The sequence below is a fragment of the Durio zibethinus genome, chromosome 1 (assembly GCF_047325235.1).
Source record: "Durio zibethinus cultivar Kanyao isolate XHJ-2024 chromosome 1, ASM4732523v1, whole genome shotgun sequence".
Classification (NCBI taxonomy): Eukaryota; Viridiplantae; Streptophyta; class Magnoliopsida; order Malvales; family Malvaceae; genus Durio; species Durio zibethinus.
The window spans coordinates 13,707,877-13,726,289 of NC_143162.1; the positions used below are offsets into that span (position 1 = coordinate 13,707,877).

General features: G+C 48.9%; 1 non-coding gene and 3 pseudogenes across 1 annotated transcript; 3 read left to right on the forward strand and 1 right to left on the reverse strand.

Annotated features, from left to right (window-relative positions):
- LOC149520421 (uncharacterized) overlaps window positions 1-8,766 on the reverse strand; it is a 37,506-nt pseudogene extending 28,740 nt beyond the window's left edge.
- Window positions 7,401-9,199, forward strand: LOC149520424 (18S ribosomal RNA; annotated as a pseudogene).
- A 269-nt stretch (window positions 9,200-9,468) lies between these two features.
- On the forward strand, window positions 9,469-9,624 carry LOC149520425 (5.8S ribosomal RNA). Its single transcript, XR_016326477.1, has one exon. It is a non-coding gene; the product is annotated as a 5.8S ribosomal RNA (ribosomal RNA).
- A 238-nt stretch (window positions 9,625-9,862) lies between these two features.
- LOC149520426 (25S ribosomal RNA) lies at window positions 9,863-12,057 on the forward strand (annotated as a pseudogene).
- The last annotated feature ends 6,356 nt before the right edge of the window (window positions 12,058-18,413 follow it).

Here is an 18,413-nt window from a genome sequence, read left to right on the forward strand (position 1 = left end):
TGGGCCTTTCTGGATATGGTGTGGGCAGCCTGCATGCCAGGCCTTGGCCTCACGGGCTGTCCTACAAGCTGGGCTGGCATTCTGACCTTGTCTCCTAGGCCTTGCGTGTAAATACCCGCCAGTGCGCCTAGTCTGCAGGCCTCAACCTCTGGCTCACCTGATGTGCTTGGCGCACCCGCCCAAGGCATGACATTCTCCCCACCTGATTGTGCAACACCATTGTTGCATCTTCTGCATGGTACCACCTTATCTGGTCCCCGAATTGCCATAAGTCTTCTGCTGGTTCCCAGCTCACTTCACTATCTGGAAGTCCCTTCCAGCGCATCAAGTACTCTTGTCTTGGTTGGTAGTTCTTCTGTCTCACCTCTTGGTCAGCTATGATGCTGTGGACCTCCTTCTCATATGAGGCCCTTGCTCCCAATGGTGCACGCTTTGACTCTATCCATCCTGGATCTCCCTCATCCTCATGGAACGGTTTGAGCATGCTTACATGGAACACCGGGTGTACCCTCAGCTTGGGTGGCATATCCAGCTTGTAGGCAACCTTGCCTACCCTCTTGACTACTCGAAAAGGTCCCTCATACCTCCGGACTAGGCCTTTGTGCAGCCCCTTGTGGTGCACAATGGGATGCAGCTTCACCAACACGAAGTCCCCAACTTGGAACTGTACGTCCCGCCTATTCTGGTCTGCCACTTCTTCAACCTCTCGGCCGCTTTGTGTAGACAGACTCTAGCCAAGTCAGTTTGCTCCTACCATGCCTTGGCAAACTTATATGCTATTGGATTCGGCCCTGTATAACCTGCAGCAATCAAACTGGGTGTTAGTGGTTGTTGCCCTATCACAACCTCAAATGGGCTCTAGTTTGTTGCCTCGTTCTTTTGCAAGTTGTAGGAAAATTGTGCAATATCTAGTAGCTTTGGCTAATCCCTTTATGTCGCACTCACATTGTGCCTGAGGTAGACCTCCAATAGTCCTTCACTCATTCTATCTGCCCATCGGTCTGTGGATGCATGCTGGTGGAAAAGTTTAAGTCTGACCCCAACAGCTTTAACAACTCAGTCCAGAACCTGCCCGTGAAATGCCCGTCCTGATTACTAACAATGGTCATCGGCACTCTCTAGTACTTAACCATGTTCTTCAAGAATAATCGAGCTACCTCCTCGACTGGGCACTCCTTGGTTGCTGGAATGAAGATTCCATACTTGGAAAACCTGTCCACCACTACCAGGATGCTTCCAAACCCTTTTGCTTTGGGTAGACCGACTATAAAGTCCAGAGAAACACTCTCCCATGGTTGCTCTAGCACTGGCAATGGCTCTAAGTGACCACCTGGTTTCTTGAGCTCCACCTTGTCCTGTTGGCACACAAGACAAGGCTTGACATAGGCCTCCACATCGTCCCTCATGCGCGGCTAGTAGTACCGGTCCTTGATCAGCTTCAAGGTGCGGCTCACTCCGAGGTGTCCAGCCCACCTTGAATCATGACACTCTTGTAAAACTTCCTTGCGGAGCTTTTCATGCTGCGGCATAAATAGTCTACTACCTCTAATGTACAACAAACCATATTGCATCTAAAATCGCCTAGTCTTACTTTGCTGGGCGTACTCCATAAGAACCTTGGCAGTAGGATCATACGCAAGTCCCTCCTTGATGCATGGCACCAGTGACCCCTCTAGTTGGCAAATGGCAGCAGGGTTAACCTTCTTGCTCAGGGCATCTGCCACTAGGTTCGCTCACCCTGGCTTGTACTCCATCTGAAAGTCAAATTTCGTAAGAAAATCTTGCCATCTTGCCTGCTTGGGGGATAGCTTCTTCTGTGTCTGGAAGTAGCTGGTCGCCACATTGTCCATCCTAACCATGAACCTCCAACAGGTAATGGCACTAAGTGCGCAAGCAATGCACCACTACAGTCATCTCCTTCTCTTGGACCATGTATTTATGCTCAGTCTCATTTAGCTTCTTGCTCTCAAACGCGACTGGATGTCCCTCCTGCATCAACACACCCCCTATGGCAAAGTTTGATGCATCCATATGCACCTCATACGACTTGGCATGGTCTGGCAAGGCCAAGACTGGCTCCTTGGTCACAGCTTGTTTCAACCTATTAAAAGCTTCCTGGTACCCTACGCTCCACTCCCATGCTCTCCCTTTCTTGAGCAAGTCAGTCAATGATGTGGCTATTGCTGAGTGACCTTTGATGAAGCTTTTATAGTAGTTAACCAGCCCAAGGAATGATCTCAACTCAGTGACCTTGGCTGGAGGTTGCCACTCCAGGATGGCATGCACCTTGCCTTCATCCATGCGTATCCTGTCACCTCCCACTATGTGGCCAAATAACGGGATCTATTGCTGGGCGAATGAGCACTTCTCCCTCTTGACAAATAGCTTGTGCACCCGCAACACCTGGAACACCTGTCTCAAGTGGTCTACTTGCTCTCCCAAAGTCTGGTTGTAGATCACAATGTCATCCAAATAAACCATAACAAATCGATCAAAGAACGACTAAAGTACCTTGTTCATAAGGGTGTAGAATGTTGCTGGGGTGTTCGTGAGTCTGAAAGGCATCACCAAGAACTTGTACGAACCATACTGAGTGACACATGCTATCTTTGGCTCATCTCCCTCCGTGATCCTGACTTGATAGTAGCCCGACCTCAAATCTAGCTTGGTGAACCACCTTACACTCACAAGTTGGTCGAACAAGTCCGCAATGAGTGGGATAGGGTACTTGTTCTTGACAGTCAGCTTGTTCAAATCTTAGTAGTCTATGCACAGTCGCAACAACCCATCATGCTTGCGCTGGAATAGAATCGATGCACCATATGGTGCCTTTGATGGTCTGATGAAGCCAACATCAACTAACTCTTTGAGTTGCTTCCTCAATTCTTCCAACTCTGGTAGGGACATTCGATAAGGGGCTCTAACTGGTAGCTTGGCCTCAGACACCAGCTTGATCTTGTGGTCCACCTCCCTCTTAGGTGGTAGCTGGCTAGGCAACTTTACGGGCATCACATCACTAAAGGTCTTCAGCACCTTTAGCACCTTCAAGGGTGACTCGATCTCATTCTCCCTTGGTTCTTCATACTTTAGGGCTACCAAGAAGGTGTCTTCTTGTCTACTTATCGCCTTGGCAAATTGGATGGCTGATACCACCTGTGACCCAACTCCAGACCCTCTTCTTAATGGCACTAGGCATTGGCACCTTGCATCTAGGATGCAAACACAATCGGTAAAAGGTACAAAAAGAGCGTTAATCCGAATAAAAAAATCCAACAATCACAAACTCATAGTCATCAAGGGGTATTACCTCTATGGTCTCTTTGCCTTTCCAGTCTCCAAGCTGTAACTCCACTCCCCGTGCTACTCCAATGGCTAAAACCTTCTTGGAGTTCACCATTTTAATGGTACCAGTCCCTTTCTGCACCTTTAGTCTGAGCTTTCAGGCTCCATCACTTGAAATAAAAAGATGTGAGGCACTTGTGTCCACCAGTGCGCTCACCTTTTAACCCGTAACCATCAGATCCATTAACATTAAGCTCTTTGGCTTGCGACTCCTTTTACTTTGGACAGCATTGACCACCAACAACCCAAGCTTTACTACCCCTGACTTTGGCTCCTTGTCAGACTCCTTGTTTACAGTAGCCAGCTTGCCCTTCTACGAGTAATTGCGTGCTATGTGGCTTCCTCCACATAAGTAGCATGCTAATGGTTCTCGGTCCCCCTTCACTTTCCACTTGCCTACTGGTGGCTTCCTCTCGCCATCCTTGGTTGAATGATCTCAGTCTCCCTCCTTGGACTCTCGGTCATGGTCCTTCCTTTTGGACTACTTCTTTTGGTCCCTATCGTCCCTACCCTTACCTTTGGGCTTGAAAGACTCAAACTTGTTCAAAGGCTTGAACTTTATCAAGGCCTCAGTAGTAGTCATGGCTTTAGCCAAGTCATGAACTCCCCTCCGTTGTAGCTCATGCTTCACCCACGGCTTCAGCCCATCCATGAAAACAAATAAGGCATCCTTCTTGCCTAGATCTGATATCTGTAGCATCAGTTCAGAGAATTTTTGGACATACTCCCTTATGTCCCCTTGCTGGTTCAGCTTGAGTAACTTTGCCCGTGCCTCATCATCGACATACTCCGGGTAAAATTACTCTCTAAACTCCTTTTGGAACTCTACCCAGGTTCCAATCTTGGCGCTCCCACGCCTGACATCATCACACCTGTGCCTCCACCACAATAAGGCTACATCAGTGAGATACATAGCAGTGATGCTTACCTTTATCGCCTCGTCTTGCATGCCCATGGCCTGGAAGTACTACTCCATACCCCATCGGTAGTTGTCTACTCCCTTGGCCACCCTAGTCCCCTTGAACTCCTTAGGCTTGGGGACATCCATTCTGGACTTGGACACTCCAGCAAACATGCCATTCTCAATGGTAGTTTTGTAAGCAATGACCTCACTGGTAAGATCCTCCATCTGCTAGCGCATGGCCTCCACGCCATCACGCAAGGTCAGCACTTTAGCCTCTAAGGCCACATTCTTTTGGGTGATCACGTCCATGCCTTTGTTGAGAGCAGCTTACAGCTCACCTTGGATCTCCTTCCCCATAGAGTCTAGCGATGCAATGTGAGTCTCTACTTCTTTAAGCTTCTCCCCTATGTCACCCATGGTCACCTCCACCTTGGTCAACCTACCATCCATGGGAGACCATATATCTCTTGAACTAGCTTTCCTACCTTTTCCACACCCCTACTCCTGGGCCTCTGGTTATTGGTTAGCAACGTTGCTTTGGGATGCCATCTCCTCAATCACGATCTAACCTGCACAACACAAACACTCAAAATCAAACTTGCTTTGATACCAACAGTCAAAGGCTCTAACCTTAGACTCAGAATCCATGCGGCCTTAGGCTTGGAATCTCCTCCTTTATGCCTAAGTCAGCCTAAAACATAAGCGTGCGGGCACTAGAACAATGGGAAGGGCTGATTACGCAAGTTAAAGAGAAACAAGATAACAAGGCAAAATGCTGAAATATGCTCTGTATTCATTCAAACAGAAGTGTTTGATGGTGTACAAATGAGGATAGAGCAGCCCTCTATTTATAGTTGAGGCTTCAGCTACACTTAATGGCAATATCCATAGAATCATGGGATTATACAAATTACAATCAATCAGGATTCTAACTCCTGATTTCTAGGGTCAACCAAATCTACCAGGAGGCTCCTGCTAATCCTGCAAGGTTCCAGAAGCTTCACTTGTGTATCCAGCACCTTGGGCCCTTTTGGATGTGGTGCGGGCAGCCTGCATGCCAGAACTTGGCCTCACGGGCTAGCCTGCAAGCTGGGCGGGCGTTCTGACCTTGTCTCCTAGGCCTTGCATGCAAATACTTGCTAGTGCGCCTGGTCTGTGGGCTTCAACCTTTGGCTTGCCAGCTGGTGCGCTTGATGTGCCTGGCGACCCCCCCTAGGGTGTGACACAAGCACATGCCTCGACCACTATCATCCCAAGCTGGCCATTGGTACAAGCACTTGTCTGGACCACTATCGACACGTGTCATGCCTCGATCAGCATTGACAGAAGATGGTCCCTAGTGTGTGCGATTGCGTCGAACACCATCGGTACATGCTGGGCCTTGGTGCGAGTGGTTGCCTCGAGCACCATCGACACAAGTCGACCCTTGGTGTGGGCACTTGCCTCGACCACCATCGATAGAAGATAGCCCCTAGTGTAAGCGGTTACGTTGAACACCATCGACACATGCTGGGCCTTGGTTCAGGCGGTTGCCTCGATCACCATCGGTAGAAGATTGCCATTGGTACGTGTGGTTGCCTCGAACACCATCGACACATGCTGGGCCTTGGTGCGAGCACATGCCTCGACCACCATCGACACAAGTCAGCCCTTGGTGCAGGCACTTGCCTCAATCACCGTCGACATGTGCCATGCCTCGATCAACATCGACAAAAGATGGCCCCTAGTGTGGGCAGTTGCCTTGAACACTATCAGCACGTGCTGGGCCTCGGTGCGGGCAGATGCCTCGACCACCATTGGTGCATGCATGCCTCAATCAGCATGCAAACAAGCTGGAACCGATGTGGGCACCTGCCTCGATCAGCATAGGTAGAAGATGGCCCTTGGTACGAGCAGTCACATCGAACACCATCGGCACACACTGGCCTTTGGTGTGGGCACATGCCTCGACCACCATCGACACCTGCTCACCCTTGGTACGAGATATGCCTGTTTGGAAAAAGTGTCCCTGTTTCAGACACTTTAAGATCTACTGGTAAGATATCTACAAAATCTCTAATGCTCTTTAAGGGGTGGTGGTCCGGCACCCCCTCTCCCCCAGTAGGTGTGAGTGATGGGCCTCCCATTGCGTACACCCAGGGTAATGTCCCTCGAGTGAAATACAGGGTGTGCATGCCTTCTGACCATTTTGTCCAATGATTGGTTGCTCTGATGATTGACAGGCGCCCATGGCCTCGACCGGTTAGCGTGCATACCAAAAAAGGGGAACCGAGCTCAAGCCCGTGCACGGGGTGAATGCTACCTTAGACCCCAGACCAAGTCCCTGAATCGGGCAATGGCTCCCAGGGGTGGTGCGAGCAGAAGCTACGGTTACGAGCTTGGCTCGACCAAGTCTCTCGATATTTGACGGTCTCACAGTTTCTTCTCATCGACCATAAAAACACCTTGGCCTTGACGAGGCCGTGCACGTAGTGGATGCTACCCAAGACCTCAGAAACAAGTCCCTGAATTGGGCAACATCCCATTGGGGTAGTGTCAACAGAGCTCGTGCGTGCTGTCTCGACCAGTCCAAGCATTGGTGGTATCCTTCCGTTGTTGCCCGTCGGATGGCCCGAGCAGACTCGTGGCCCTTGCTTATGTTTTTCCAGTGCCAAACGGTTGTGGCATGGCCTAACACATCATTTCCTTCGCTCACTCATCGAGTAATCGATTGGGTGGGTTGTGGACCGGCGCGCATGGATGCTACCACTTGTACGCAATAGGCATATGAGTGGTGCTATGGTTGTGCATGTTGGCAGGCTCCATGCTTGATGCATCAAATTGTTGACCCGTCATCCTCTTCAATCTCCCCCCAATGCGATCATTGTACCCCGTAGGCGCAATCAGGATCTGGTGCTGCATACCTGAATTGATGAAAATCAAATGTCTCACCATCCCTCATCCGTCTCGTGTCCTGAGGGGCTATGAGTCAGACGTCAATCGTGGCTGGTGTCCCAAGTGCGCCACCCAATCTTCTGTGGCCGTATTGGTGCATCGGTGTTTGATCATGCTCTCAGATGCGAAATGTTTAGCGGGCGCAGGCTCTTGGCCCCCATTTGTCCGATGCTATGCATTTCACGTGCTCGATACGCACGATGCTTGCGCTTCGTGTTGGGCTCTCTTCGTCGTAGTCATATGCTTGTCTCAAAGATTAAGCCATGCATGTGTAAGTATGAACTAATTCAGACTATGAAACTACGAATGGCTCATTAAATCAGTTATAAATTGTTTGATGGTATCTACTACTCAAATAATCGTAGTAATTCTAGAGCTAATACATGCAACAAACCTCGACTTCTGGAAGGGACGCATTTATTAAATAAAAGGTCGACGTGGGCTATGCCTATTGCTCTGATGATTCATGATAACTTGACAGATTGCACGGCCTTTATGCCGGTGATGTATCATTCAAATTTTATCCCTATCAACTTTCGATGGTAGGATAGTGGCCTATTATGGTGGTGACGGGTGACGAAGAATTAGGGTTCAATTTTGGAAAGAGAGCCTGAGAAATGGCTACCACATCCAAGGAAGGCAGCAGGCACGTAAATTACCCAATCCTGACATGGAGAGGTAGTGACAATAAATAATAATAACAGGCTCTATGAGTCTGGTAATTGGAATGAGTACAATCTAAATCCCTTAACGTGGATCCATTGGAGGGCAAGTCTGGTGCCAGCAGCCACGGTAATTCCAATACAAATAGCGTATATTTAAGTTGTTACGGTTAAAAAGCTCGTAGTTAAAACTAGGGTTGGGTCATCAGGTTCGCCTCATGGTGAGCATCGGTCTACTCATCCCTACTGCCGGTGATGCGCTCTTGGACTTAATTGCCTAGGTCGTTCCTCCGACGCTGTTACTTTGAAGAAATTAGAGTGGTCAGAGTAGGCCTACGCTTATATACATTAGGATGGGATAACATCATAGGATTTTGATCCTATTGTGTTGGCCTTCGGGATCAGAGTAATGATTAACAGGGACAGTCAGGGGCATTCATATTTCATAGTTAGAGGTGAAATTCTTGGATTTATGAAAGACGAACAGCTACGAAAGCATTTGCCAATGATGTTTTCATTAATCAAGAATGAAAGTTGGGGGCTCGAAGACGATCAGATACCGTCCTATCTCAACCATAAATGATGTTGACTAGGGATCGGTGGATGTTACTTTTAGGACTCCATCGGCACCTTATGAGAAATCAAAGTCTTTGGGTTCTGGGGGGAGTATGGTCACAAGGCTAAAAATTAAAGGAATTGATGGAAGGGCACCACCAGGAGTGGAGCCTGCAGCTTAATTTGACTCAACACGGGGAAACTTACCAGGTCTAGACATAGTAAGGATTGACAGACTGAGAGCTCTTTCTTGATTCTATGGGTGATGTTGCATGGTTGTTCTTAGTTGGTGGAGCGATTTGTCTGGTTAATTCTGTTAACAAATAAGACCTCAGCCTGATAACTAGCTATGCGGAGGTGATCTTTCATGGCTAGCTTCTTAGAGGGACTATGGCCGCTTAGGCTAAGGAAGTTTGAGGCAATAACAGGTCTGTGATGCCCTTAGATGTTTTGGGCACACGCACGCTAAACTGATGTATTCAACGAGTCTATAGCCTTGGCCGACAGGCTAAGGTAATCTTTGAAATTTCATCGTGATGGGGATAGATCATTGCAATTGTTAGTCTTCAACGAGGAATTCATAGTAAGCACGAGTCATCAGCTTGCGTTGACTACATCCATGCCTTTTGTACACTTTGCCCATCATTCCTACCAACTGAATGATCCGGTGAAGTGTTCAGATCACGACGATGTGGACGGTTTACTGGCTGCGACATCGCGAGAAGTCCACTGAACCTTATCATTTAGAGGAAGGAGAAGTCGTAACAAGGTTTTTGTAGGTGAACCTACAGAAGGATCATTATCCAAACCCCACTCGACGGATGACCCACGGACGCGTTAACGAAACATCGAGAGGGCGAGGGTGCCCCCGTGCCCTAAGCCCCTTTCGACCTCGGATGGGTGCGACGGTCGTTTCGTCCCCCTACCGGACAGGTGAAACGATCGGCATCGTCTCGCTCATTGTCAAACAACAAACCCCCGAAGTGAATCTGAGTGCATATGCCATCGCCATCCAGTTCGTGGTGCATGCACGACAGTGCTGTGACTCTTTTTGTCGTAAAAAAATAAAACGACTCTCGACAATGGATATCTCAGCTCTCGCATCGATGAAGAACGTAGCGAAATGCGATACTTGGTGTGAATTGTAGAATCTTGTGAACCATCGAGTCTTTGAATGTAAGTTGCACCCGAAGCCATTAGGCCGAGGGCACGCTTGCCTGGGTGTCATGCTCAGTCGGCCCCTCTTTGACCCCTTGCCATCGAGTTCCATGGGAAAGGGGCGGGTGAAAGATGGTCTCCCATGATCCCGTCGATCGTGGTTGGCCCAAAAGCAACTCCTCAACAATGACAGCATCGTGACCGTCGATGGTAGAGCTCTCGATGTGCCTCGTCCCTAGTGACACACGCTCGTTGTCCACTCGGACCCAGTCGAACCCCTCGCATCGCTCGATCGATGCTCGCGTTGTGACCCCAGGTTAGGCGAGATCACCCGCTGAGTTTATGCATATCAATAAATGGAGGAAAAGAAACTTACTAGGATTCCTCTAGTAATGATGAGTGAACTGGGAAGAGCCCAGCTTGAGAATCGGGTGCCCCCAGTGTTTGAATTGTAGTTTGGAGAAGCGTCCTCAGTGGTAGACCTGGCCCAAGTCCCCTGAAAAGGGGTGCCAGAGAGGGTGAGAGGCCCGTTGTGCCTGGACCCTGTCGTTCCATGAGGCACAGTCCGTGAGTCAGGTTGTTGGGATTGCAGCCCCAATTTGTGATAAATTTCATCTAAGGCTAAATACGGGTGAGAGACTGATAACAAACAAGTACCACGAGGGAAAGATGAAAAGGATTTTGAAAAGAGAGTTAAAGAGTGCTTGAAATTGTCGAGAGGGAAGCGGATGGGGGCCGACGATGCACCTCGATCGGATGTGGAACGACAAGAGTCAGTCCGTCGATCGGCTCGAGGCATGGACCGATGCGGGTCACGGTGGCCCAAGCTCAAGCTTTTGATGTTTTCATGGAGACGTCGTCATCGTGATCATGGAATGCAGCACAAGTCGTCTCGGTGTGCCTTGGCACCCACGTGCTCCTGACGTCAGCTTGCGGGCTTCTCATTCGACCCGTCTTGAAACACGGACTAAGGAGTCTGACATGCATGCGAATCAATGGGCCAAGAAACCCGTAAAGTGTAAGGAAGCTGATTGATGGGATACCTCGTGGGTGCACCGTCGATCGACCTTGATCTTCTGTGAAGGGTTCGAGTCCGAGCATGCCCATCTGGACTCCAAAGATGGTGAACTATGCCTGAACGAGGCAAAGCCAGAGGAAACTTTAGTGGAGGCCCGTGATGATATTGACGTGCAAATTATTCGTTTGACTTGGGTATAGGGGCGAAAGACTAATCGAACCGTCTAGTAGCTAGTTCCCTCTGAAGTTTTCCTCAGGATAGCTGGAGCCCCCGATGAGTTCTATCGAGTAAAGCCAATGATTAGAGGCATCAGAGGCACAACGCCCTCGACCTATTCTCAAACTTTAAATAGGTAGGATGGCACGGCTGCTTCGTTGAGCCACACCACAGAATCGAGAGCTCCAAGTGGGCCATTTTTGGTAAGCAAAACTGGCAATGGAAGATGAATCGAAAGTCGGGTTACGATGCCCAGCTACACACTAACCCAAAACCCACAAATGGTGTTGGTCGATTAAGATAGTATGACGGTGGTCATGAAAGTCGAAATCCACTAAGGAGCGTGTAACAACTCGCTTGTCGAATCAACTAGCCCCAAAAATGGATGGTGCTTAATCGTGCCACCTATACCCGGCCCTCGGGGTAAGGGCCAAGCCCTGATGAGTAGGAGGGCACTACAGTGGCTACAAAACTTAGGGCACGAGCCTAGGCGGAGTGGTCTTTGATGCAGATCTTAGTGGTAGTAGTAAATATTCAAATGAGAACTTTGAAGGCCAAAGAGGGGAAAGGTTCCATATGTATGGCACTTGCACATGGGTTAGTCGATCCTAAGAGATGGGGAAGCCCATCCGACAGTGCGTCTCGCATGAGCTTTGAAAGGGAATTGGGTTAAAATTCTTGTACTGAGACGCGGTGGCTGACTGCAACGTTAGGGAGTTCGGAGACATCGACGGAGGCCTCGAGAAGAGTTATCTTTTTTGTTTAATAGCCTGTCCACCTTGGAAACGGCTTAGTTGGAGGTAGAGACTAGCGGTCGGAAGAGCACCGCACATCGCGTGGTGTTCGGTGCCCTCTGACAGCCCTTCAAAATCTGGAGGACCGAGTGCCATCCGCCCCCGATCGTACTCATAAGTGCATCAGGTCTCCAAGGTGAACAGCCTCTGGTCAATGGAATAATGTAGGCAAAAAAACTCGACAAAATGGATCTGTAACCTCGAGAAAAGGATTGTCTCTGAGGGCTGGGTGCAGGGGTCCCAGTCTTGAACCCATCAACTGTCGGTGTACTACTTGAGCTATTCCCACGGTGAGAGCAGGTCACTGCATGTTGGTCGGGGGACAGACTGGGAACGGCTCCCTCGGAGGCCTTCCCCAAGCAATGAACCGTCAACTCAGAACTTAGACTCAGAATTCGTGTGACCTTAGACTTGGAATCTCCTCTTTTATGCCTAAGTCAACCTAAAACCCAAGCGTGAGAGCACTAGAACAATAGAAAGGGCTGATTACGAAAGTTAAAGAGAAACAGGATAACAAGGCAGAATGCTAGAATATGCTGTGTATTCACTGAAATAGAAGTGTTTGATGGTGTACAAATGAGGGTGGAGCAGCCCTCTATTTAGAGTTGAGGCTCCAGCTACACTTAATGGCAATATCGTTAGAATAAAGGCTAAAATCAAGGGATTAGAGAGATTACAATCAATCAAGATTCTAACTCCTAATTTCTAGGGTCAATCAAATCTGCCAGAAGACTCCTGCTAATCTTGCAAGCTTCCAGAAGCTTCACTTACACATCTAGCACCTTGGGCCCTTCTGGATGTGGTACGGGTAGCCTACATGCTAGGCCTTGGCCTCATGGGCTGGCTTGCAAGTTGGGCAGGTGTTCTGGCCTCGTCTCCTAGGCCTTGCATGTAAATACCCACCAGCACGCCTAGTGTGCGGGCCTCAACCTTTGGCTCGCGTGCTGGTGCACCCGATGTGCTTGGCGCACCCGTCCAGGGTGTGACATTCTCCCCCACCTAATTACACAATGCCCTCATTACATCCTCTGCATGGTATTGCCTGATCTGGTCCCTGAACTACCATAAGTCCTCTGCTAGTTCCTAGCTCACCTCACTGTCTGGAAGTCCCTTTCAGTGCACCAAGTACTCTTGTCTTGGTTGGTAGTTCTTTCATCTCACCTCTCGATCAACTATGATGCTGTGGACCTCCTTCTCATATGAAGCCCTTGCTCCCAATAGTGCACGTTTTAACTCTGCCCGTCCTGGATCTCCCTCATCCTCATGGAATGGCTTGAGCATGCTTACATGGAACATCGGGTGTACCCTCAGCTTGGGTGGCATATCCAGCTTGTAGGCAACCTTGCCTACCCTCTTGATTACTCGAAAAGGTCCCTTATACCTTCAGACTAGGCCTTTGGGCAGCCCCCTGTGGCGCACATTGGGATGCATCTTCACCAACACCAAGTCTCCAAACTGGAATTGCACATCCCGCCTATTCTGGTCTGCCCACTTCTTTGACCTCTTTGTCGCCTTGTGTAGACAGACTCTGGCCAAGTTAGTTTGCTCCTGCCATGCCTTGGCAAACTTGTATGCTACTGTATTCGACCCTATGTAACCTGCAACAATCGAACCAGGTGTTAGTGGTTGTTGCCCTATCACAACCTTAAATGGGCTTTGGTTCGTTGCCTAGCTCTTTTGCAAGTTGTAGGAAAATTATGCAACATCTAGCAGCTTTGGCCAGTCCCTTTGTGTGGCACTCACATAGTGCCTGAAGTAGACCTCCAATAGTCCATTCACATGTTCTATCTGCCCATCGGTCTGTAGATGCATGCTAGTGGAAAAGTTCAAGTCTGACCCCAACAGCTTGAACAACTCAGTCTAGAACCTGTTTGTGAAACGCCCATCCCGATCACTAACAATGGTCCTCGGCACTCCTCAATACTTAACCATGTTCTTCAGGAACAATCAAGCTGCCTCCTCGACTAGGCACTCCTTAGTTGCTGGAATGAAGATTCCATACTTGGAAAACCTGTCCACCACTACCACGATGCTTCCAAACCCTTTTGCTTTGGGTAGACCGACTATAAAGTCCAGAGAAACACTCTCCCATGGTCACTCTGGCACTGGCAATGGCTCCAAGAGACCGCTTGGTTTCTTGAGCTCCACCTTGTCCTGTTGGCATACAAGACAAGTCTTCATATAGGCCTCCACATCGTCCCTTATGTGCGGCCAATAGTATCGGTCCTCGATCAATGCCAAGGTATGGTAAACTCTTGGGTGTCCAGCCCACCTTGAATCATGGCATTCTTGCAAAACTTCCTTGTAGAGCTTCTTATGCTACAGCACAATCAGTCTACTACCCCTAGTGTACAACAAACCATTCTGTATCCAAAATCCCCTAGTCTTACCTTGCTGGACTTACTTTATAAGAGCCTTGGCTATAGGATCATGCGGAAGCCCCTCCTTGATGTGTGGCACCAGTGACCCCTCTGGTTGGCTAATGGTAATAAGGTTAACCTTTCTGCTCAGGGTGTTTACCACTAGGTTCGCCTGTCCTGGCTTATACTCAATCTGGAAATCAAATTCTGCAAGAAAATCTTACCATCATGCCTACTTGGGGGACAGCTTCTTCTGCGTCTGAAAGTAGTTGGTCACCACATTGTCTGTCTTAACCATGAACCTCGGCCCCAATAGGTAATGGCACCAAGTGTGCAAGCAGTGCACTACTGCAGTCATCTCCTTCTCTTGGACCATGTACTTACGCTCAATCTCGTTCAGCTTCCTGCTCTCGAACGTTACTAGATGTCCCTTTTGCATCAACACGCCCCCTATGGCAAAGTCTAATGCGTCCGTATGCACCTCATACAGCTTGGCATGGTTTGGTAAGGTAAAGACTGGCTCTTCAGTCATAGCCTGCTTCAACCTGTCAAAGGCTTCTTGGCACCCTGCGCTTCACTCCCATGCTCTCTTTTTCTTGAGTAAGTCAATCAATGGCATGGCTATTGTTGAGTGACCTTTGATGAAGCGCCTGTAGTAGTTAACCAACCCAAGGAATTATCTCAACTCAGTGACCTTGGCTGGCGGTTGCCATTCTAGGATGGCATGCACCTTGCCTTCATCCATACGTATCCTGCCACATTCCACTATGTGGCCTAAGAACGGGATCTCCTGTTGGGTGAACGAGCACTTCTCCCTCTTGACAAATAGCTTGTGCGCCCATAACACCTCAAACACCTGTCTCAAGTGGTCTACATGCTCTCCCAAAGTCTGGCTGTAGATCACAATGTCATCCAAATAAACCACAACAAATCGATCAAGGAACGACTGAAGAACCTTCTTCATAAGGGTTCAGAATGTTGCTAGGGCATTCGTGAGTCTGAAAGGCATCACCAAGAACTCATACAAACCATACCAAGTGACACATGCTATCTTTTGCTCATCTCCCTCCATGATCATGACTTGGTAGCAGCCCGACCTCAAATTCAGCTTGGTGAACCACCTTGCGCTCCCAAGTTGGTCGAACAAGTTTGCAATGAGTGGCATGGGGTACTTGTTCTTGATGGTCAGCTTGTTCAAAGCTCGGTAGTCTATGCACAGTCACAATGACCCATCATGCTTGTGTTGGAATAGAATCGGTGCACCATAAGGTGCCTTCGATGGCCTAATAAAGCCAGCATCAACTAACTCTTTGAGCTGTTTCCTCAACTCCTTCAACTCTAGTGGGGATATTCGGTAAGAGGCTCTAGCTGGTGGCTTGGCCTCAGACACTAGCTTGATCTTGTGGTCCACCTCTCTTTTTGGTGGTAGCTGGCTAGATAGCTTTACAGGCATCACATCACTAAAGGTCTTCAGCACCTTTAGCACCTCCAAGGGTGACTCGGTCTCCTTTTCCCTTGGTTCCTCATACTTTAGGGCTACCAAGAAGGTGTCTTCTTGTCTGCTTACTGCCTGGGCAAATTGGATGGCTGACACCACCCGTGACCCAACTCTAGACCCTCTTCTCAATGGCACAAGCATTGGCACTGAGCATCCAAGATGCAAACACAATCGAAAAAAAGCATAATGAGGGCATTAATCTGAACAAGGAAATCAAACCCAATCACAAACTCATAGTCATCAAGGGGTATTACCTCTATGGTCTCCTTGCTTTTCTAGTCTCCAAGCTGTAACTCCACTCCCCGTGCTACTCCAATGGCTGAAACCTCCTTGGAGTTCACCGTTTTAATGGTACCAATCCCTTTCTACACTTTAGTTGAAGTTTCCAGGTTCCATCACCTGAAATAAAAAGATGTGAAGCACCTGTGTCCACCAGTGCGCTCACTTTCTGACCCGTAACCATCAGATCCGTAAACATCAAGCCATTTAGCTTGTGGCTCCCCTTACTCTAGACAGTATTGAGCACCAACGACCCAAGCTTTGCTGCCCTTGTCTCTGGCTCCTCATCAGACTCTTTGTCTACAGTAGCCAGCTTGCCCTTCTACGGGTAATTATGCTATGTGGCTCCCTTCACATAGGTAGCATGCTAGTGGCTCTTGGTCCCGCTTTGCTTTCCACTTACCTGCTGGTGGCTTCCTCTCACCATCCTTGGTTGAACGATGTCGGTCTCCATCCTTAGACTCCCAGTCACGGTCCTTCCCCTTGGACTATTTCTTCCGGTCCCTGTCGTCCCTGCCCTTACCCTTGGCTTGGAAGACTCAAACTTGTTCAAAGGCTTGAACTCTATCAAGGCCTCAGCAGTAGCCATGGCTTTAGCTAGGTCATAAACTCCCCTCCGTTGTAGCTCATGCTTCACCTACGGCTTCAACCCATCTATGAAAGAAAATAAGGCATCTTTCTCACCTAGATCCGAGATATGTAGCATCAGTTCATAGAATTTCTTGACATACTCCATTATGTCCCCTTGCTGGCTCAGCCTGCATAACTTTTTCCGTGCCTCGTAATTGGTATAATCCAGGTAAAATTGCTCTCTGAACTCTTTTTGGAACTCTGCCCTAATTCTAATCTTGGTGCTCCCACACCTGACATCATCACACCTGTGCCTCCACCACAATAAAGCTACATCAGTGAGATACATAGCAACGGTGCTTACCTTTATCACCTCGTCTCGCAACCCCATGGCCTGGAAGTATTGCTCCATACCTCATAGGTAGTTATCTATTTCCTTGGCTACCCTAGTCCCCTTGAACTCGTTAGGCTTGGGGACATCCAATCTAGACTTGGACACTCTAGCAAACATGCCATTCCTAATTGCAGTCTTGCAAGTAACGAGCTCACTAGCAAGCTCCTCCATCTGCTGGCGCATGGCCTCTATGCCATCACGTAAGGTCAGCACTTCAGCTTTCAAGGCCTTATTCTTTTGGGTGATCATATCTATGCCTTTGTTGAGAGCAGCTTACAGCTCACCTTGGATCTCTTCCCCTATGGAGTCTACCGATTCAATGTGAGTCTCCACTTCCTCAAGCTTCTCCCCTATGTCACCAAGGTCACCTCCACCTTGGCCAACCTACCGTCCATGGTAGACCAAATATCTCTTGAACTAGCTTTCCTACCTCTTCCACGTCCCTGCTCCTGGGCCTCTGGTTGTTGGTTAGCAACGTCACTCTGGGATGCCATCTCCTCAATCATGATCTAACCTACACAACACAAACATGCAAAATCAAACTTGCTCTGATACCAACTATCACGGGATCCGACCTTAGACTTAGAATCCGTGCGACCTTAGGCTTGGAATCTCTTCTTTTATGCCTAAGTCAGCCTAAAACACAAGTGTGCGGCCACTAGAATAGTAGGAAAGGCTGATTACGAAAGTTAAAGAGAAACATGATAATAAGGCAGAATGCTGGAATATGCTGTGTATTCACTGAAACATAAGTGTTTAATGGTATACAAATGAGGGTGGAGTAGCCCTCTATTTATAGTTGAGGCTCCAGCTACACTTATGAAAATATCCCTAGAATAAAGGCTAAAATCAAGGGATTATAGAGATTACAATCAATTAGGATTCTAACTCCTGATTTCTAAGGTCAACTAAATCTGCTAGGAGGCTCTTGCTGATCCTGCATGCTTCTAGAAGCTTTACTTGCGTATCTAGCACTTTGGGCCCTTCTGGATGTGGTACGGGTAGCCTGCATGATAGGCCTTGGCCTCACGGGCTAGCTTGCAAGCCGGGCGGGCATTCTAGCCTCATCTTCTAGGCCTTGTGGGAAAATACCCGCCAACGTGCTTGGTGTGTGGGCCTTAACCTCTGGCTCATGTGCTGGTGGGCCTGATGTGCCTGGCGCGCTCGTCCAAGGCATGACACAGGCACTTGCCTCAATCACCATCGGCACGTGCCATGCCTCGATTAGCATCGGTAGGAGATGGGCCCTGATGTGGGCGGTTGCCTCGAACACCATCAGTACATGCTAGGCCTTAGTGCGGGCAAGCGCCTCGACCACCATCAGTGTATGCATGCCTCAATCAGCATGCGCACAAGCTGGAATCGATACAGGCACCTACCTCGATCAGCATAGGCAGAAGATGGCCCTTGGTGGGGGCAGTCGCATTGAACACCATCGGCACGCGTTGGCCCTTGGTGCAAGCACATGCCTCGACCACCATCGGCACCTGCTCACCTTCGGTGCGGGATATGCCTGTTTGGAAAAAGTGTCCTCGTTTTAAACACTTTAAGGTCTACTGGATATACAGGTCATGACGACAGCCTTAGCTCGGGCTTTCAATGTGCCCGTGGAGACATCATCATCGTCGCGATCATGGAATACATCACGTGTCATCTCGAAGTGACTCGACACCCGTGTGCTCCCGACTTCGGCCTGCGGGCTCCCCATCTGGCCCATCTTGAAACACAA